At 36.2% G+C, this 20,834-nt stretch overlaps 1 long non-coding RNA gene across 1 annotated transcript in view; it reads left to right on the plus strand.

Annotated features, from left to right (window-relative positions):
- Positions 1-19,299, plus strand: part of LOC130542806 (uncharacterized) — a 119,089-nt gene extending 99,790 nt beyond the window's left edge. The window contains exons 2-3 of the long non-coding RNA XR_008957650.1: positions 15,161-15,343; positions 19,053-19,299. This is a non-coding gene — a long non-coding RNA (uncharacterized LOC130542806). The remainder of the gene's footprint in view (positions 1-15,160; positions 15,344-19,052) is intronic.
- Positions 19,300-20,834: the final 1,535 nt, after the last annotated feature.

Consider the following 20,834-nt stretch of genomic DNA (forward strand, 5'->3'; position numbering starts at 1 on the left):
TCTAATTTCTTCATAAAAGAAATGGAGGCACAGTTTATCAACTTTTAGTCCTATGATAATTAAACGAATTTGTATATATTTTCTGAGTAGTAATGAGGAATGAACTTTATCAAGAAAATTTAATTTGCACTTCAGAACTTCAAATTTCACTAATTTGTTTGGCACCTTGTATCCTTGGGATGAGCGTAATTAAGAGTATCTGAGCACAAGAAGATCCGGTATCGCATTTGGGATTGAGATATACCAACAATACTAGGTATGGTTCTAGAGCTAACCTATCATCTGCCTGCCCGGATGAAAAGCTTTATGAGACAGAATTACCTACAGGTGGAACTTAAAAAAAAAATTGATATCCTATTGTCACTAATCTTTACTTTGTGAAGTAACAGTACCTTTGTTGTATATAAAGTTGTACATATATATCAAATTTCTAGTACTTATTAATAGCAACCCAGACTGCTTTTGTCCTCACAGGATGTTAGAATATTAGTGTTAAGTTAACTTTTTTATCATACATAAGAAAGGCTAGAGACTTCACTTTTGGACTCACAGTTGCTAAATAGGAAAATTGCTCTCTTTGGCAATTTGTATACTACTATACTACATACTACTATATTTGTATGAATTTGCATTTTATTCTGAGTAAAATGGGAAGTCTTGGGAGGAATTTTAAATAACAGAACGGTTTGGTTTGGTTTATATTTCAAAAGGAGACCATTACTGATACTGTGAGAGCAGAGGATGGATTGATTGGTCAGGAGCAAGACTGGAAGTGGGAAGCAAATTAGGATGCTCCTGTGCGAAGTTTAGAGTTCAGGGATGGAAATGATGGCTATGGAATGGAGAAATTGGCACATTGATAATATTTAAAAGTAGAATAATGAAATGGCTCTTAGGAGAGAGACAGGGAGAATTAACAATGATTCCTAGATTTCTGACTCTGTTAATGGAATGGATGGTGGGATTGCAGTGCTATCTATAGGTGTGAGGAACTCTAGATAAGGTAGTAAGTGTTTTAGATCTTTTTGGTGAGGAGTTAAGACCCACACCTACACTATACTATCAGAGTTGATTTAGATGCCCTTCTTTTATACTTCCATGGTTAGCACAGTTTTTGTTTCTGTTGTGAAACACATTTCAAATTGCCTATCCTGTGTTATTTTTTTCCCCTTTACAACAGAATCCTAGTTTTGATGGTGACAGAAGCACGTTCAGATAAGACTTAAATTCCTTGCCTCCCATGCAGTGGGGTTACCATAGTAGAGGTGACAAACCTGGTCAATGAGATAAAAGTACTGTTGGGTGGGGCTTCTAAGAAAGCTTAAAAAGGACACAAATTCAGATGGCACATGCTTTTTAATTTTAATTTAATTTAATTTTTTGCCTACTTTCTGTCTGAAATGTGGATACAATCACTAGAACTATAGCCACCATATTACCACCAACCATGAAAAGACCAAAACCAGTCAGTCACACAGATCTGACCTTGGTCTTGTTATTGTGGTGTTACTCCAGTAGTCCTAAATTGACTTCCTCTATATGCCTTGTTATGTAAGAAAATGAAGCTCATTTTATTAAGCCACTGTTATCTGAGTTTCCTGTTCTATACAGTCAAATCATCCTGATAGCATTCTCCACGCTCTGTGCGGTAAATTGTAGTAGTTTCCTGTCTTCCCCTCTAGATAAATTCCTTGAGTTCAGAATCCTTGCCTTATCTATCTTTGTATTCATGGCACTCAGCACAGGATTAACAAATGATAGAGATCATAAAAGTTAGTCAAAGTAACTTGATAAATAATTGCATCATCAACATAGGTAAGATAAATAAGACTTGGAATAGAGATAAGGCTGGAATGCTTGGATTTATTTATCATGTGTAGTCTAGTCTTGAGAGGAGAAACTTATCATATTCTTCTTCTACCCACAGTTAATATCAAAAGAAATCTCAGTGTACCATAGCATTTTTCCCCCATAAATATGATTCCTCAAGGTATCTGTAGTCATTCCAAAGGTCTCAAGCTTATGTGTGTTTATAATATGCAAAACACTTTCATGTTGGTATTATGTTTGACCCTAACTGGAAACATTTCCATTTTACTGATAAAGTAAGATCTAAAATACCTAAGTGACATAAGGAATTGCAACAGAAAATCCTAAAGTTCTTCAAATCTGTATCAGTGTCACTTTCAAGACATCTCATCAGGTACTTTTAAAATAATTAAAGATTAAATTTAGTTATAATTTTTTAATGAGATATACAAAATGTATAAATTATGCATAATGAAATTAATATGATATAACAAAAATGTAAAATATTAAGATATGCAAATTAGAAATTTTATTTTTTCTCTTTATTTAATATACTCATAACTGAATATTAGTTAAACAATTTTCAATTATAATTATATACTGAAAAATAGGAGGCTTAAGTATAATTTTATGGGTTCTTTCCAAATAAGTCTCATCTAGCTTGAATTCTTATATTGACACGTGTTATCTCTTGAAAATACTGAGTTAAAAGTATTTTATTTGTAGTGGAGGCTATATAAAGCTTCTTGGAAAATAGTTAACTGTTGCAAGTGGACACAAAGCCAGACTAATGAATACCCCATTGGCCCAATATAGGATCCTTTTAGTATCAAAATAAATAATGATATTATTGGATTATATCTCATTATATTAAAATATAGTTTGATATAGTACTAATAAAGGTTAAGTGAATTAATAAAATGAAAAGGAAAGGAATGATCTTTATAGTGGAATTCCAATTAATATAAAACAATGATCAAGTAGAAAACCACATTTTAGTCTATCATAGCTTTGAGACAGATTGAGGCAGTAATCCTTGATGGACCCTAAAATCATTTGGTGAAAGTTTGTGTGTGTGGGGGGGTACACAAAATTCGTATAATGCCAAAGCCTCCCCCCCCATATTATTACTTATTAATTGCAAAGAGGAATAAGGTACCTTTACAGTGGAGAAATATTATAGCTAAATAGTGATCAGAGTTACCACTACCACTAAAGGGATGCAGTGGGTACTGTGGTGTGCCAGCAAATCTCTCTTCAGGACTGAAGAATGCATTCCCACAGCTAGAGTACTTAAGTCAGGCAGCTCCAGCTGTCAGCTCTCTGGAGTTGTATTGGCTGAGGAGGTCATTTCACACACAGGCACACCCCCTTCCTAGTGTGGTCCTCATCCAATGACTGGTTGAGGCAGGTGCCTACAGACCTGGTCCTCTTGCTCCAGTGCTGGACAATTCTGAAGTGCCGTCATAGTCTGACATTGCCCCATAGGGTGGCTGAGCCTTTTGTTGAGTTTGCATCACAGCCTAACTTCTCTCTGTACTGAATCCATCTTTCTTTCTTTCTTTCTTTCTTTCTTTCTTTCTTTCTTTCTTTCTTTCTTTCTTTCTTTCTTTCTTCCTTCCTTCCTTCCTTCCTTCCTTCCTTCCTTCCTTCCTTCCTTCCCTCCCTCCCTCCCTCCCTCCTTCCCTCCTTCCCTCCTTCCCTCCTTCCCTCCCTCCCTCCCTCCCTCCACTGGTGGTCCCAAGAATGCTTCTTGATAAAATGACTTCGTACTAGCCTCCATATCAGAACTTGCTTTTTAGGGAATCAAACCTGTCACATCAAACAAATTGAACTCATGTACCTCTAGATATGCTGCACTCAGAAGGACACATATCAGTTAGGTGATATTCCTGAGAAAAATGCAAAAGTTGAATCTAATTATGAGGAAGTATTATAAAAATTCTAGAGAGGTATTCTACAAGAACAATTGGTCTGTAGTCTTCAAAAATTATTATTTCATTTTTATTTTCTACTTTTCCTATACTGATGATTAAATTACTATGCTAAAAAAATGGGAGAAAATGCCATTTGTAGCATGAATAGTAGATAAATTGAAGATAGGTGAATTACATGTTGATGGCAAATTGCATACTGCAAGATTCTCTGTCCTATAGGTTCTGTTATAAAATAAATATATAGGCAGTTTACAAAAATGGTAAATTTCCAAGTATTGCTAGAGCAATTAAGTAAACTGAAATTTTCTCTTCTGGAAGCTTCAGATTTAAAAGAAATAAAAATGACAGATTTCCCCTAATTTAAGAATAAAGTGGGAAACGATGTATTTTTTTTTTCCTGAAAGGGGAGAAGTGTCAGGTGCAGAATAAATGTTGGAATGGAAAAGTATGCTAATAAAGTAGGAAGGCATAATGGTAATAAGGACCTGAAAAAATGAATAAATGGGAGATTTAGAAAGTAGGATATGCTCCTTCCTGTAATAAAATATAGCTCAAGTATAGTGAATTTGAAACTACTACCCAGGAACTGTCTTGATGTCAATTAAGACAATACTTGATGTTGGCCTCCAGAAAGTACAATTATGTTCATGTTTCTATCTGATAAGGGGAAAATCTGTATGAACTCAGATTCTATTCAGTGTGTAAAAACATACCCTTGCCTTTGTCGTAACCAGAAAAGAATATACTAAATGGAAAGAGACAAGAGACTGGGTGTTCAAATTAGAGAGGGGTGAATCTTGTACAATAGTTAGTTGACCAATTGTGGAATCTGGAGGAAAAAAAAATTTTTTTGTGACAGAGTTTTTTTCTTAAAGCATAATTTGATCAAATAAATAAATAGCAGATTGAAAGTAAGGGCCTTAAACAAAGTCACACAGTGACAGATTCATGTACCAGAACATAAGGAAAGAATCAGCAGTTTGGTGATAATGGAGGAGAATTATAATAAAGAATTTTTTTCATAGCTCCTTAGATTCCTGCTTTTCCTGTGACATTGTCTCCTATTTGGTGGTTCCACTTAGACCACAAAATGTAATGCAGATATTTTTAAAATTTTCCCTTTCCAAAGATACAAATGAATAATGACTGTTTGAACAAATCAGAACTGTTCAGAAATGATTTTTGAGAATACGAATCCCATAAAAAGATGGAGATTAATAAGAGTCAGAACCAAGAGACTAAGCAGAAGCCATAAGGCACTAAAAAACCAAAAAAACAAAAAAACCCCACAAAAACATTTGAAGAAGCTGGGCCATGAAAACAGAGAGGTCTATCAGTGTTTCCACCAGTTCTCTAGAGTTTCAGTAGCATTCAGTGCAGCTCCATGAGGTCTGATGGTACCACTGTTGAGGCTCTTTGCTAAGACTTAGGGCCTCCTCAGTTGCATTTAATAATTGAACTCCATCACTTAAGGAAACGAGAGCATGGGTTTGTACAGGCAACTAAAAAAACTCCAACAAACCTGTATATTTCACTCCTCTTTGAAATTCCTCCAGCTTTTGGCAGACAGCTTGAAGATGATGTGTGCTGTTGATCATTACTTCTTTACAGAAATAGAGCTAAGCATTTTGACTATTCATTAAATCTTACTCTTTCCTTCCAAAGTAAACACATGTGCAAACAAGAGTTTCTGTGTAGGAAGGGAAGATAATTGTGGTGCTGGATTTACCTTTCTATTGCATATGGCAATGGAGAACTTCCTTACTTATATGAGCAACTTCCTAGAAGTAGACTGTGGCTTAATGATGTATAAAATGTCCAGTAATATCTCATTATGTCCATTTCAGATTATGGCAACTTCGAGACCTCCCTCTTTCAACTCTTTGTGAACTAACCTAGAAATTTAACAGGATAGTTGACTCTATTGAGGGTTCAAATTGATGCCGGACAAATGTGTGTAATGAAATGATTGATATGATTCTTTTTTTAAAAGATTTTATCTTTGAGAGAGAGAGTGCATGTGAGGGAGAAAGAGCAAGCATGGGTGAGGGAAGGGGAGAAGGAGAGGGAGAAGTAGGCTCCCTACGGAACGGGGGCATCTAACACCTGTCCATGATCCCAGGATTCTGGAATCATGACCTGAGCAAGAGGCAGACGCTTAACCAACTGAGCCACCCAGGAGCCCCGAAATGATTGATACAATTCTTAACAGAGACTTCCTGGAAACTAATTATTTATTTTCTAATCTACAAAACAAAAATGATAAATAAAACATAGCATCAAAGCAAACACAAAGTAACCCCCAAATCAAAACCAGTAAAAATCGATTCTACAAATGTGTAAACCTTGGAAACACTTCTGCTCTGTGGCTATCTTAAGGAGATGTTTCTCAAAATTTTTCACAGCCTTTTTATTGTCGTGCTAGTATTTATTTATCTGAGGTTGCGTCATTATAGCTCTTCTGAGATTAAGCTATGAGGGAACAATCTCAGTATGAACAGTGGAGCATTTATAGGGCCATGGGGGCCATTTTCAGTAACAGTGTTAGATTTTTGAAAAGCATTTTATTTTGCTGATTTAAAAGTAGAGAAGATAAAGCCAGGTGGAACAGCAAAGCTTTCTCTCTCTCTTCATTGAATAACTTGGAAGAAGGACTAAACAATGCTTAGAATCCCTGGATAAACGCCCATCTAATCCTCATGCTTGCTTAAACTGAGAAATTATTTATGTGTAATATTGCCAGTAAATTGGATTGTATTGGTTTTCTATAAAGCTGACCACCACAGATAGTTTTTTTTTTTTCCAGCGAAGAATTAGTCTATTATTGTATACAGAAGGATTTTAGAACACCCAAGATCTTAGAGGCTTAAACCAAGTGAAGTAATTTGGGTGCAGGTAGTAAAGTTCAATTAATCTTCATTTAGTTGACAAACTTGTTTCAAGTTAGTTATGGGAAATAGCTGTTGGACATTTGGGGGAATTCATTGACATTGTTTAGTGTTTTCCATCCTTGGTATACAGCATGATTCCTCCACACTGGCAATGCTTTATTTTTTATTGTACTCCTGAATTAGAAAATACTGTTTTAAAGATGAAGTAATCTTTTCAGTAGTTTAAAGATAAAAGCATACCACATCGAAGTAAATGGGACTAAGACTCTTTACAGAGATTTATTTCATCCCATTAAAAAGGTTATCTTTAGAATACCCATGAGTATTCCTCCAGATGGGAAGATACTACCTTCTTACAGTCCTGTGAATAATGCTCACATAGGTAAAAGTAATGGAAAAGAAATACCCAAACAAAAACAAAACTTATAACATGCTTTTTCCTTTAAAAACTAATGACTTTATTTATAAATAGTGCCAAACAGGACTTCTCCTCTATGCCAAGATCGGAATTCACAGAACTAATAGAACAGTCCTAAGAACAGTAAAATAAAGACCTAGGATCGCCACACTGAAGATGTATATAAATCTTCCAAAAGCAACTCAAAACTTTTAAAGGCATGAGAAAGGAGGTTAGGAAGACCCGAGGTTATGAAGGAATAAATCTGGAAAGGTGAGTAGGGACTAGATATTGAGGGTTCTTACATGCCAAACTCAAGTTTTATAACCCAAATCACAAAGGCTTTGGGAGGATAGCTAAAGATAAATACAAACTTAAGTCTTGGCAAGTCCAAGCATAGAATCCATACTTTAACTTGACTTGTAGGTTCTGTAAGAAGTAATTATATTTAATAGAAGCTCTTTCACTTTGGTTGTTACCCTTAACTGCCAGTTTAAGAGAGAAATCATTAGATTCAATCTGTCTTTAAAAATGAGTTTGTCAGTCTCCAAGAGTTACATGCTTATTTGATTGGAAGATTTTTATGCTTCATTTTACTCAACATCAGGAAGTCTCTATGGAAATATTCACTTCCAGTTGATTAGAAATCAGGGAAACAACATAAAGCAAACTCATTTGAAAGAACTAATTACAAAAATGTACGTTTTGGAGTACTCTTTGTAATCCTGTTAAGTGAATATCCAAATGTCATATCAGACAAGTCTGCAACGCTCATTCATCCGGCACATATCTGAAAGGCAGCCAGTAGGCTGCTGCCACATTACCCATAACCCAGCTCTCTTCCTTTCCAGATGTTGTCCCCTGTCACTTACTTCATAGGAACAAGGAATGTCAGAAGAAAAAAGAGAAAAATTCAAGCAATTGCTCTTGCTCACTAAATTAATTCTACTATCTTACTGCAATAGGTTAAATCATCTCAATCCTAATCCTCCTATTTCCCCACCCTTTATATAACTGTTTTCTTTCACTTCCTCCTATACCAAATTATCATGTTTGTTGCCTGTGTTCCACCCACACCGTGATTATTTAGACTTTTATTTTGGGGGCACTCAGAGTTCACAGTGTTAAAGAAACAATAAGGTACGATGCAATGTGCAAAGTGTAACTCGTCGCTCTATATATTCTATAATAATATACATCTGACTGGTGGAAGATATGGGGAGGTTTGTCATAAGTGAAATTGAGACTAGACTATTCATGAATACAGCATAAAAGGGTTTAATAAATCCCAGAATCACAATGAGAAGACACAGACTTCATTTTATGTAAACAGAGAGATCCCAGATACTATGCTGGAGGTGTGTATAATTATAGGTTATTAAATCTCCAAGCTAGCTCTGTCCTCGGATTCTCTGGGGACTGAGACCAGCAATTACTACACGGAAAAATTTGTCTATTTTGACATGAGATATTCAGCAGGGAGGCAACACAGAAACCACTTTATCTCTACTGAAATATATTCAGGGAAAACATGGTCCTGGGACTTTGTTCCACAAGCAGATTAAGAATTTAATAATAGTTTTCTAAGTGAGAAGTCCTCTGACATCCTCTCACTGCCCCCTGTCTTTTTGGTTTAAAGTGAACAGGACGTGCATCTTTTGAGTGAAGGAATACTGTACATGGCTTGCAAGATAAATTGGGATATAAAGAAATCAAACAAAAACAATAGCAATGCGTTATTCTAGCACATGCCTGGAGAAGGTTCACTGCTTACCTGACACTCAGCTTTCCCTTTGAAAGTTGATAGACATCAGATCACATGTCAAGAAGATAATTTATTTGTAGTATTAAAAAATATCCCTTCCTTACTCTTTAAAGCCTGATTTAATGCTTTCCAAATTTTTCACTTCATGAATTGTACCTATTTTCTTGCCGCCCCCACTTTCTGGCATGGCTGACAGATTTCAGTTTTGTCCTCACTGGAAATGCCAGATCACAGTGCTATGGCAGCTGGTGCTGTCATCAGATCCTTCCAAGGATGCCACCTCCACAAATTCTTCTAACCCATGACTATTTCTCATAATTTCCTGCTTCTCCAAAGGGCAGGGCAGGTGGCTCAGGCCCAGAGCACATAATGTTGCCAGTTGCTCCAGGTCTGATGCTGTCACAAGGACCCGCTCTAGAGGCCCACAGACATTTTGGATTTAAGTGTTAACATTAATTCCATACTTAAGAATGAAAGCTTGCAAACTTGTACTTCCTTTTTTTTTTCTTCAGTCAGTCATCCCTTATACTTTTTACAGTGATACTTAAGAAAACCATTTCCAAAGTAATGAATTACTAGCATTGCCGTTTAAATATAAGCTCCTCTTGATCATCTTAAGTTGTTGAAATACAAATTTCTTAGGGTTAATTACTCTCAAAATTACACACACACACACACACACGCACACACATACACCCCAAAATAAGAAATAAAATACTGCTTGAAAAGAAAAGAAGAAATTAATCTTTAAACATAGCTGAGGCTTCAACACCTTGCAGTTGGAATTGAAATGCTACCTCTGCTTTCTCTCCATTTGTTTAAACTTGGATTCTTAGCTTCAAGATCTACTAGATACAACTTTTGCATTCATTTATTCATCTAGGAAATAAATATTTACTGGATGCCTGTATGTCAGGTACTTTCTAGACACTGGAGGTTCATCCATTAACAATATTGACAAAAATTTCTTTTCTCATGTGCTTCCATCTAGAGGGAAGCTGTAGAGAAGTCTAAAAAGTCTGATTATAGTTAGTGATCAGAAGGACTAGGTTCCAGCGTTGATACTTACACTGCATTATTAAGTGGTCTTGGATTATTCCCAGACTTCTGTGGGCTTCATTTTTCTTGTTCATAAAGTGAAAGAGTCAGAAAACATGTCATTCTGTAGGCCGGTTGCAAGTATTTTGTTGTTTTTTGTTTGTTTTTGTTTTACACCAGTATCTTTGTTATGCATCTGGTAGCACTAGGCATCCTCAGCGTAAAGGAAAACATGGGCTTTATTACTGTAGTAATTTTGTCTGTGGTCATTTATTCATTCCTACATTGAATAAGTGTGTAATGCTTGTCTTCTGTGTGTGCAGAAACTGTGAATTAGGGATTCAGGTGAATGAGACAAATTGTTTTCCTCATGGTTTGGCTTAGGAGACCTTTCATTGAAGTAACTAGCTGAATGCCAGTGGGGTAAATGTTATACTTCCTAGCAATCTGAGCAAGGTGCAGCAGGAGACAAACCAGATCACAAGTGGTTCTGCCTATGGGATTTAGTTAGGGCTTGTAGTGGAGGAAACATTTATCCTTGGTCACGAGGGGCTGAAAAGGCAGAACAGGCTGGAGAGGAACTTTCAAGAACAGAGAAGACTGAACACAAAGATTCGGAGATGTGAAAAGGCATTGTGTTGTGAATGACAGAGGGAATATATTCTTTTAAGGGCTCAGCATCCAAGGTGAGTGAGGGGAGGTAAGAAAAGAGAAAAAAACTGAGATTAGTTAGTGAAGAACCTTATATGGTTTATTAGTAAATTTTAACTTTCATCAATAAGACAAGAAGCTTGAACTGAAGGTTTTTCTGGGTCCAGGTCAATAATATTAATTTGTCTGATGAGTTTTCAGTGCTAGCCTCAATGTACAATACTTAAGTATTCTAAATATATTGCATATTTTGTTTATACAAAAATGACATGAAGTACTAGAGGGACAGGCAAGCTTGTTCATTTATATGCATAATTAGTTAATTAAGATGAGTTAGATGGGATATAAGCACTGAGTGAATTCACTTTTCTTTAGCCTCTCAACCTTTAAAAATATTCTCTTAAATTCCCCGTTTGTCTTTCCTTGAAAGCCTGTGATCCATACAGATGTCAAAACTTTCAGTCACATTCAACTATAAGGACAATCTGATTCTGATAATGAAGGCCATTTTTAAAGTAATAAAGGTCCATTCCAATCTTAATGAAAACTTTAGTCCCCTCATTCAAACCCCAAAACATCTTCCGTTATCCTCAATAAACCTGACCCATGAATTGGAAACCTTCCGTGGGAAAAAGAAGTGTGGACTGTGTTTTTACTCTTCTTTCTCCCCCTTCCTTCTCCTCCTCTTCTCCCTTCTTTCTTCTTCTGTCGTCTTCTTCTTTTCTCTTCTTTCTTCTTCTCCTCCCCCTCCTTCCCCTTCCTCTCCTCCCCCTCTTCCTTCCCTTTCCTCACCTCTTCCCCTTTCCCCAACTCCTACTCCTTCCCCTCCTCCTCCCCCTCCTCCTTTTCCTCTTCTCCTTTCTACTCCCCCTCCCCCTTCTCCTTTTTCTCCTTCTTCCTCCTCTTCCTCCTCCTCTTTTTTTCTTTCTTCTTCTTCCTTCTTTGTTTTTCTTCCTCCTTCTTCTCCTTTCTTCTTCATCTTCAATGTGTGTTCCTGGATTCTCTAAAGTTTTAGCCCTGGGAGGAGTTAGAAGAAAAGTACAAAAATAAGTCACTAAGCTATTAAGATTTTTTTCTTCACCCCATCTCTGATGATGATACTAAATCTCTAGGTTTTCTGTGGACCCAGATGTGCATTCTTCAGAGCCTCTGCACAGACCACCCCAATGCACAGTCTCTAACATAGGTGACCTGCTCTCAGTGGGATATTCTGTGAATTTTTCTCAGTCTCCCACTGCTGGCTACCTTCATTTAGCAGATATCTTTCTTGGATGGGATACCTTCAAAGTGGCTTGAATTTGTTATTCCTGTGGCATCTACTTTGTCATTAGGAAACTTGTGCATCTTTATTACACCAAGGAGACTTGTTCTACTGTTGGCCTTTGTCCCTGCTCTGTAATCACGGGACAATTCAGGTATTCTTCAGCATTCAGAATTATTCTTGAAAGAAATGTGGTCTGGTCTCTTGATTCAAATATACCCCTAACCCCAGAGGAAACATGACAGTTTTTCCTATACTACTCTGGAGGAGCCACCATATTGAGTCTTGAGATTGTCACAGTTGAGCTAATGTCCATCATCTATGGTATTTTTCTTGAAGGCTCTCCTTCTATGTGGTGGATATATGGGTGTAAGAAGCAACAAGTCTGTAGCAAGCTGAGGGAGAAAAGGATGGCACTTTGTTTTAAAAGAATCCCCTGGATGAAAATAAAAGTGGAAGGACTAGATCTCCCACCTCATAGCATTTTTGGTTGAAGAGTTGGGGAGTATCTGGTAGCTTTTAAGAGTTTTTCAGAAAGTTACCCTCAATTATGAAGCCTTGGTTAAAACTGTGACAAACAAGGAAAAAGTTTTATTTTACATTCTGTGACAATTTTTTTTTTTTGTATTTTCCTAGTGTGTTTTTTTTCTTAGTATTACATAATGTTCACCTTGACAATTCTAGCCTAGCTTGCTGGGATAGTGGGAGCTAATGAAATACTGCATTTATAAAAAGTAGGGCAATATCTTGCTGGGAGCCAACAGTAATAAAAGCAATATTAATCAAAGTGATAACTCAGAAGGAGTGGGGCACTTGAGGGTGTTGGATTGAGCTACACTTGCAACCATCCTTTCTCATTAGAAAGTTGTGCCCAGGCTCTTTTATTGAAGGACTGGACCCTGTTTTATCAAAGGAGGTCCTTACCTGGAAAACACTCACTTATAATGCCGGTAGGTAATTTCCATATTGTGTATCTTAAAACCGTTTTGCCAGATCTGTCTACTCTAATCCTAGGATCTATGTGAAATCCAAATATTGAAAGCCCTCTTTATTGTTGTATTTTATAAATTATTAACATAATAAGGACTTTTCACATTCTGGTATCAGAATAGGGCAGCAATAGGTATCAGAATAGGGCAGCAATTTGACCCCTTAGTAATCTGTAAATTTGCTGGTGGTAAAGGGATGATCAGCAGCCATGTTGTCTTCATCAACTGGCAGTTCTAATTTGGACATCTCTGTTTCACTGTCTTCCTGATGGATTTATTAAGCAACTGATGAGAATGTCTCTAGCTAGCTAGTTTCTGAGTGTCTGTGAGGTAGAATGACATCTGGGCTTGTGATAAGTACAGTAGGAGACAATGAAGAAGACAAGGAGAGGGCTGAGAGAGTAAATGTAGTTGAATTCAACAATTCAAATAGCATTTAGCTTTATAAATGATTTTTGGAAATGATTTTTAACTTTTAACATTATGTGTTAAAATTCACACACAAAAAGATAAAGGATTAGGGGGTGAGGTTGGGTAAGGTCCTGCTGCAGCCATACTTTCTCCATTTAGGGAGTCATGCTAGGGAGTTCTTTCGAAGTCTTCAATAATGTAATGAACTATACGTTACCACATTTAGATATTAAAATAAAGAAGAGGTATTGTATACACTGCCGAAGCAGATGTGCATAGAAATCAGACTGTTTACACCAGTAGTTAAGCATGGATGAGTTGCATGCATTTGTTTGTCCTTGGCTTTTTTGAGGCTGTGGCTCAAACTTTTGTGTTATGGATAAAACTCATCTTACTTAAAGCCTTTACCCAAATGGGAGATGCTTTTCAGTATAAGTTCCTTAATTCATAAGACATGTGTACCAGATGTGGCTAAATTCTAAAGGATTGAATTAGGCATAGCATCTAGAAATCTATTCATATCCTCTTCTTCCTCTCTCTTCATTATCCCCTGTAGCAGCCTACTGAAGGAATAGAGGTTTTGTAGACAAATAGGACTAGATTATAATTCTGACACTGCCCTTTCGTTCTTTTATTTTCTCTTTTCTTTCTCTTTCTTTTTTTTTTTTTTTTTTTTTTGTCAAATAAGTTACTGAACCTTTCTGAACCCCTGAATCTTCATCGGTAAGTTAGGAAACAGAGTAATTTAGCTTTTGTGGGCTGTGAACACACATATATATAATTTTAACCTCACAGAAATTTTGAGGTCTGTGCTATCATGATCTCTACTTTGTGGAGGAGAAAACAGGGGCCAAGGGAACATAAGTAACTTGTCTAGTCACACAGATTGTAAATGAAGAACTAAGTTTTCAATTTTGTCTCTCTCTAAAGCTGTTGCCTTGACTATGCTTTACAGATGAAATAACTTTTTTTAAAGACTTATTTATTTATCTATTTAGAGCACATGGTGGGGGAGGGACAGAGGCAGAAGGAGAGGGAGAGAGAATCTCAAGCAGGTGCCCCTTTGAGCATGGAGTCCCACTCAGGGCTCATCTCAGGACCTGAGCTGAAATCAAGAACTGGTTGTTTAACCACTAAGCCACTTAGGCACCCCCTAAATAACTCTTTATAAGAAAAAAAAATAACTTTGATGTAATGCATTCTTAATGAAATTATTTAAGAGGCAATATTTTAGTTAGGTTTTCTTTTGTGGAAAGTGATTGAAATCCAATTCAACCAGTTAAGACAAATAGGAAGAATTATCAGATGGCAAATGGAGTAGCTGCATGGCCAGATACCTGTAGGTCTTTGGTCAAGGTTGAGGAAGAAAGACCTGGATAACATTTACACTTACTATCATTTACTTACCTTGACTGGTCTCTAGGTTGAGGCCATTTTTGTTTTGTTTTGTTTTGTTTTGATTCTCCATGTAGTGAAGAATAAGACTGCTGATATCTTTGGGGATATAGCCTTATAGCCTCTGGTAGAGAAGAATGTCTTATGTGAAGTTTTGCCAGATAACCCTAGGGAAGGACTCTAATTGGCCTGCCTTAGGTCACATGACAGATCCTATCCAATTGCTAGGGTGGGACACTGTGATTATAAAGGTTTTACCAAGCCTGGGCCAGTTGCTTACTCTATGGCCAGGGAAATGGATTCCATTTTTAGAAGGAGGAAGAAGCAGCACTAAATAATCAGATAGCAATCACAGAATACTTAAATAAATCCTAATAATATTATATACAGTTATAGGTAATTTACTTAAACTTTTTAATAAAATCTAAATTTGTCAGCTTTTTCTTTATTATTCTTGAGTATGTTTTTAAAATGAATAAATCACAGAGGAGAAAAAACTCTTATTTTGTAACTAATAATCTTAATGTATTTTATTCACCTTACATTAAATAATACATCTGTTAACTTTTGTACCTGAAAATATCCCTGAGAAATGTCTTTTCTATTTTGGCCACAGTGAAAAGAGAACTTAAACACATGGTGTAGTCATTCTGGAAGGCAGCTATGCTCACCACTATACCACCAACGCTATGGTGCAGTCATCCTGAATGTTAAAAACAGAAGGACATTATGGGGGCTGGTGCTGTTTGCTTCCTGTTGTAATATCATACATTTAATGAGAAGAGAGTGGACAAAGCTGGTAAGCTTTTCAAACAGTTCCATTTTGTGGTACCTGGGAGAGTTAATCAAAAGTCATATAATTTATTGAAGTAGATATATTTACAATGGTGCAAAATACATTTAACAGCAAATGACTCTGGTAAGCCTGACTAGTGAGGTGAACAAAAGTCAATATTTAAAATGAGAAAATGTAAACATTCTATCTTCGTATTAACAATCTTGAAGAAGAAACAGCTGTTACATTAGTTATCACTTTCCAGATCCAACACAGTATTGTCATTTAATTTCTTGGACTCCTATTTGCTTGGCTGCAGCATCACCACATGATTTAAGCCCTGCAATGTTTGGCTTTACAACCAACTCCAGGTGCAAAATTTTACACTAAGTCTTTATTCCCTTTTGAATTGAGATTCTTCCCAACCAAAGGTTATTTTCAAGCAATTTAAGACTTTAAGACACAGACCGTCTAAGTGAATTTCACTTGTTTTTTGGACTTTGACATGTAGGTATTGGAAATGTACTGAGTGTCCTGGACCAAGATGTTAGCGTATGTCCAGAGTTTCCATTTTTATTATTATTCTGTATTATCCTTTAATATGTTTACTTGCTCTTCCAAGCATTAAAAGTCCAGGACCTTGGAACCAAGGTGATTTTTGGTTATGCACAAGTGCCAATAAGATCTTAGGGAATATTGTGAAGTAGACAAATTTTGTGGCACATACAAGTACACATACACACACCTCTTGATTAATACCAAGACTTTTATATAAGAAGTTAAAATTCACTCCTTAAAATACTAAATAGAAGTTAAGAATTCATTCAGTTACTCAAAAAATGTGTATTGAGTATCTGTATTGTGGGTACAGCTGTCAAAAAGACCAATGAAGTTTCTGAATCCATGGAACTTGAGTTTCAGTGAGGAGAAACAGGAACAAATTAACAAAGAAGATATTTCAGAGTTGTAAGTGCTATGAAAAATAATTGATATATTTTACAACTCTGGGGAGTGTTTGCATTTTAAAATAGTCACTTGCTAAATTAATTGATTGTGGAGTACTTGGAGTGTACTTGCAGTTTATTGCCTAACACCCCCTTCCATCAATTCCTCTGCTTGTTATTCCATTTTGTTTTCAACAGTTGGAGTTTTCTTTTTTAATCTAGCTTATAAAAAGAAAAGTATGAGCTGGCCATTTTACTAAAATGCCAGGTAGAAATAGAACCATGGGTAAAAAGGGAGCCAACAACTTGTGGGTATCTAATGAGTCTTATAGCAACTTTTTATTCCAGGTACTCCTTAAATACAGACAGTAGAAACAAAGAAGGGAGAGGAGAGGGGCAGGGAATCACTCTGATAGGTGCTCGCCTATGTGGGCAGAAGTCTCATGAGGGAGTTAAAATATATTCAGCAGCTGAGGCCCAGTTGAATAGTGGGGTAATGGTTTAGACTTTACAAAACTTCATGTTGAAGTTATTTGCATAGATGCCTATCTTGGCAGCTTGTTCTAAGTTTTATCCACTCAGCTAGGTAGAACTAAGATGAAATAACTTTTTGGTTAGAAATCACGGATATTAGTTCTGAACTTGGCTGCTGCCCTAACCTACAAGGATAACCTATGCTTTTCTATACTCTAAGCTCCTATATTGAAAGATTAATTTTATTTAATGATACACAAATTTTAATTCTGTGTACAATTTCATTTCCTAACAAATACTTTAACTTAGAGGGAGAGAGGGGGGAGGAAGGGAGAGTGGGAAAGAGGAATCAGAAAACACCAGTGAACAGTATCAAAGAAAAAACATTGAAGAGAGTTTCGAGAAAGAAGGTGTGATGAACAGTTGAAGGCATCTAAGGGATCCAAAAAAGCTAAGTGTTTATTTGGTTAAATGAGGTCATTTGGTGCCTTGCGCAAGAGCAATTTCAGTAGAATGATAGTGGAGGAAGCCAGATTACTGTATGTTGAGTGGTCTCTGAGGAGGTGAAGTAAGCAAATACAGTGTGCCCCTCTGTGAAGTTTGGGTATTTAGCATATACAGTGTACCCCTCTGTGAAGTTTGGGTATTTAGCAAGGAGAGAGACAGTGTCAATAGCAGCTCCTTGTAAAATGAGAGTATGTAAATTGAGTATGTTTTTAGGCTGAAGGGAAAGAGCCAATGAGGAAATGAATTCAGAGAATTCAGAGATTAGGATCTTGGGACAAAAGGAATAAAAAGGCAAGAGGGGAACAGTTCAAGACATAGACACAGGGTTGTCCTTGCAAAAGAAGAAGGTCTTTCTCTTTGAGGTTATGGGAAAGCTGATAGGAATGGCTGTGACTATGGACATAATAGGTAGTAATGGTAACTTAACGGAGATCTTACCAGATGGTTTTAATAGGATGCAGGATTGTCTTTTGCAAATGTGTGTAGCAAAGATTGATTGTGGAGCTTAATGAGAATGGAAGCAGTTTGGGATAATGACTGAAGGTATTAGAGGAGGAAATTAATCTTACTAAGATTGCGAACTGTGAATTTGTAGTGGCACCAATCTGCACTGTTGCATGATCTTCCCCATAGGTGTTGAGCCTCTTGGATACAAGAACAGATAGAGAGCTATTTATAAAATTGATCCAGAGTTAGGGTACTAGGTAGGGAAATGGAAGGGAAAGGGGGATTGTAAATTTAATGAGACTAAAAGCAGTGTGGTGTGCTGACAAGGAAAGGGATAAGAAACTAAATGGTCTAGAGTTGGGGGTATTTGAGAAAATGTTGAGTAGAACTTGATTATTACATAATCCTTGGTATATTTCCGGTAAGGAGTAGCTGAAGTGGATTTGAAGAGGTCAAGAATTTGTGAGGAGGAATGGGTATAGAAGACAATTTTAGAGAAATAAAGAAGGTAGAAAGAACATTCAGAAGATAGGACTGTAACAATTGAAAGGAATTCCACAGATACAGTAGAAGGAGTTGAAATTAGAATGTATAGTAGGAGAAGCATAAGGATGTCTAGCACAGTGAAAACAGAAGTGGGGTGGAGCTATATTGAAGACTAGTTATAGGAATAACAAGCTGTATTTGAATCTTGGACTTAGAATCTCCAAAACTGATGTCAACCTATTGTGTTTTTTTTTTCCTTTTTTTAATCTTTTTAAGTTTTTATTTTAATTCCAGTTAGTTAACATACAATGTTATATTGTTTTCAGGTACATTATATAGTGATTCAGCACTTCCATACAGCAGCTGGTACTCATCATGAAAGTGTACTCCTTAATCCCCATCACCTATTTAACCCATCACCCCACCTACCTCCCCTCTAGTAACCATCAGTTTGTTCTTTATAATTAAGAGTCTGTTGGGTTTGTCTGTTGATTTGTCTCTCTCTCTCTCTTTTTACCTTTCATTTGTTTTGTTTCTTAAATTCCATGTATATGTGAAATCATATGGTATTTGTCTTTCTCTGACTTATTTCACTGAGCATTATATTCTCTAGCTCTGTGTTGTTGCAAATGGCAAGACTTCATTGTTTTTCATGGCTGAATAATACTCCATCTAAAAATACACCACATCTTCTTTATCGTTCATCAGTTGATGGACACTTGGGCTGTTTCCCTAATTTGCCTATTATACATAATGATGTTATAAACGTAGGAATACATGTATTCCTTTGAATTAGTATTTTTGTATTTTTAGGGTAAGAACCCAGTAGTGTAATTGATGGATCATAAGGTAGTTCTCTTTTTAACCCTTTGCAGAACCTCCATACTGTTTTCCACAATGGCTGCACCAGTTTGCATTCCCATCAACAGCGTGAGAGGGTTTGTTTTTCTCCACATCCTCGTCAACACTTGTTTCTTGTGCTGTTGATTTTAGCTGTTCTGACAGGTATGAAGTGATATCTCATTGTTATGATTTGCATTTCCCTGATAGTAAGTGATGATGAGCATCTTTTCATGTCTGTTGGCCATCTGTAGGTCTTCTTGGAGAATGTCCATTGATATATTTGGTCCCTTTTTTAATTGGATGATTTGTGTTTTTGGTGTTGAGTTTTGTAAGTTCTTTATATATTTTGAATACTAACCCTTTATCAGATACATCTTTTGAAAATATCTTTTCTCATTCTGTAGGTTGCCTAACCTATTGGTTTTAATTAAGTATAATTTTGGGAGGAAGGAAATGTCTGTATTCCATTTCCTATTGTTTCTTGATTCCATTTATCCTTGGCTATGTGAATCGGTTTTTGAAATTCTTCTTTCTATTAATATTCATTTACATAGGAGATGATACATTATAGTGGAAAATGTAAGTTTAAAAAGTTTTTGACAGAAATTGTTGATTGGTATTAGACATCTTTCTTACTAAGAAGTTGCTTGCTGGGGAACCTGGGTGGCTCAGTTGATTAAGCGGCAGGCTCTTAATTTTTGCTCAGGTTATGATCTCAGAGTCCTGGGATGGAGCCCAACACTCAGCAGGGAGTCTGCTTGAGATTGTCTTGCTCCCTCTTTCTCTCTCTGCCCTTCCCCCCACTGTTGCTCTCTCTCTCTCTCTCTGTCTCTCTAAAATAAATAAATCTTTTTTTTTAAAAATTTGCTTATTGCTGTTTCATTTGGAAACCATGCCATGGTTAATACGAAAGTGATTTTGTCTGTAATTACTAACTTACACAATGGTTGATGCTTACAGAGAATCACTCATGTCAGTCCCCAAGCTTACATAACAATCTCATATCCTTCTGCTCTGACCTGGAATAAATCACTTAATTACTTTGCATTTCAATTTTGCCAGCTATATGTGTGAAGATACATTGCTTCGAAAATAGAATATCAAAGGAGAATGAAGAGAAGTGCTTGAAAGTTAGCCTATCATGGACATTAATAACTTTGAAAAAGTTGGTTACACTCACAAAGACTCAGTTTCTTTCTGAGAAAACAGCAATCACTCTTACTCTTTCAAGAAAATGGTAAAGTTTTAAAGTATGTAATAATATCTGTAGGGTATTTGGACTATGTCTACATGGTGGCCAACATGTTTCCAAGGAATGCATTGATGCATAAGGTAGTGAGCAAAAAGCATCAATGTGGAAACTGAATCCATCATTCTCCCTTGTAATTTTACTACAGTTTGTACCCTGTTTCAAGTATTTGATTATATAAGATGATTAAAATCTAGACATATGATAAATCAATTGCAAACAAATAGTACTTGTTTCTATTTACACAGCTATTTTCAGAGGAATTTGCTTATGTTAAAGAGTTTGTCTGAACTAGGATTTTATATTTGCCTAATAACTACTAAGTATAATCCATGCACCTGGGGATGGGCTAGGCCCTGAAGAAACGAAGATAATAGAATGATATGGTCCCTGATCTCCATAAGTTCATTGTCTAGTCACATTAGTTACAGATTCCACGTATTTTGATATGAATATTATGAAATGTTAATGAAATATTATGAAATATATTTTATGTGTTCTAGCAAGGTGGAGACCTTTTTGACTTTTTTTTAAAGTGATAAGCTTTATTTTTTTAGAGAAGTTT

This window comes from Ursus arctos, unplaced genomic scaffold, assembly GCF_023065955.2.
Source record: "Ursus arctos isolate Adak ecotype North America unplaced genomic scaffold, UrsArc2.0 scaffold_5, whole genome shotgun sequence".
NCBI classification, from domain to species: Eukaryota; Metazoa; Chordata; class Mammalia; order Carnivora; family Ursidae; genus Ursus; species Ursus arctos.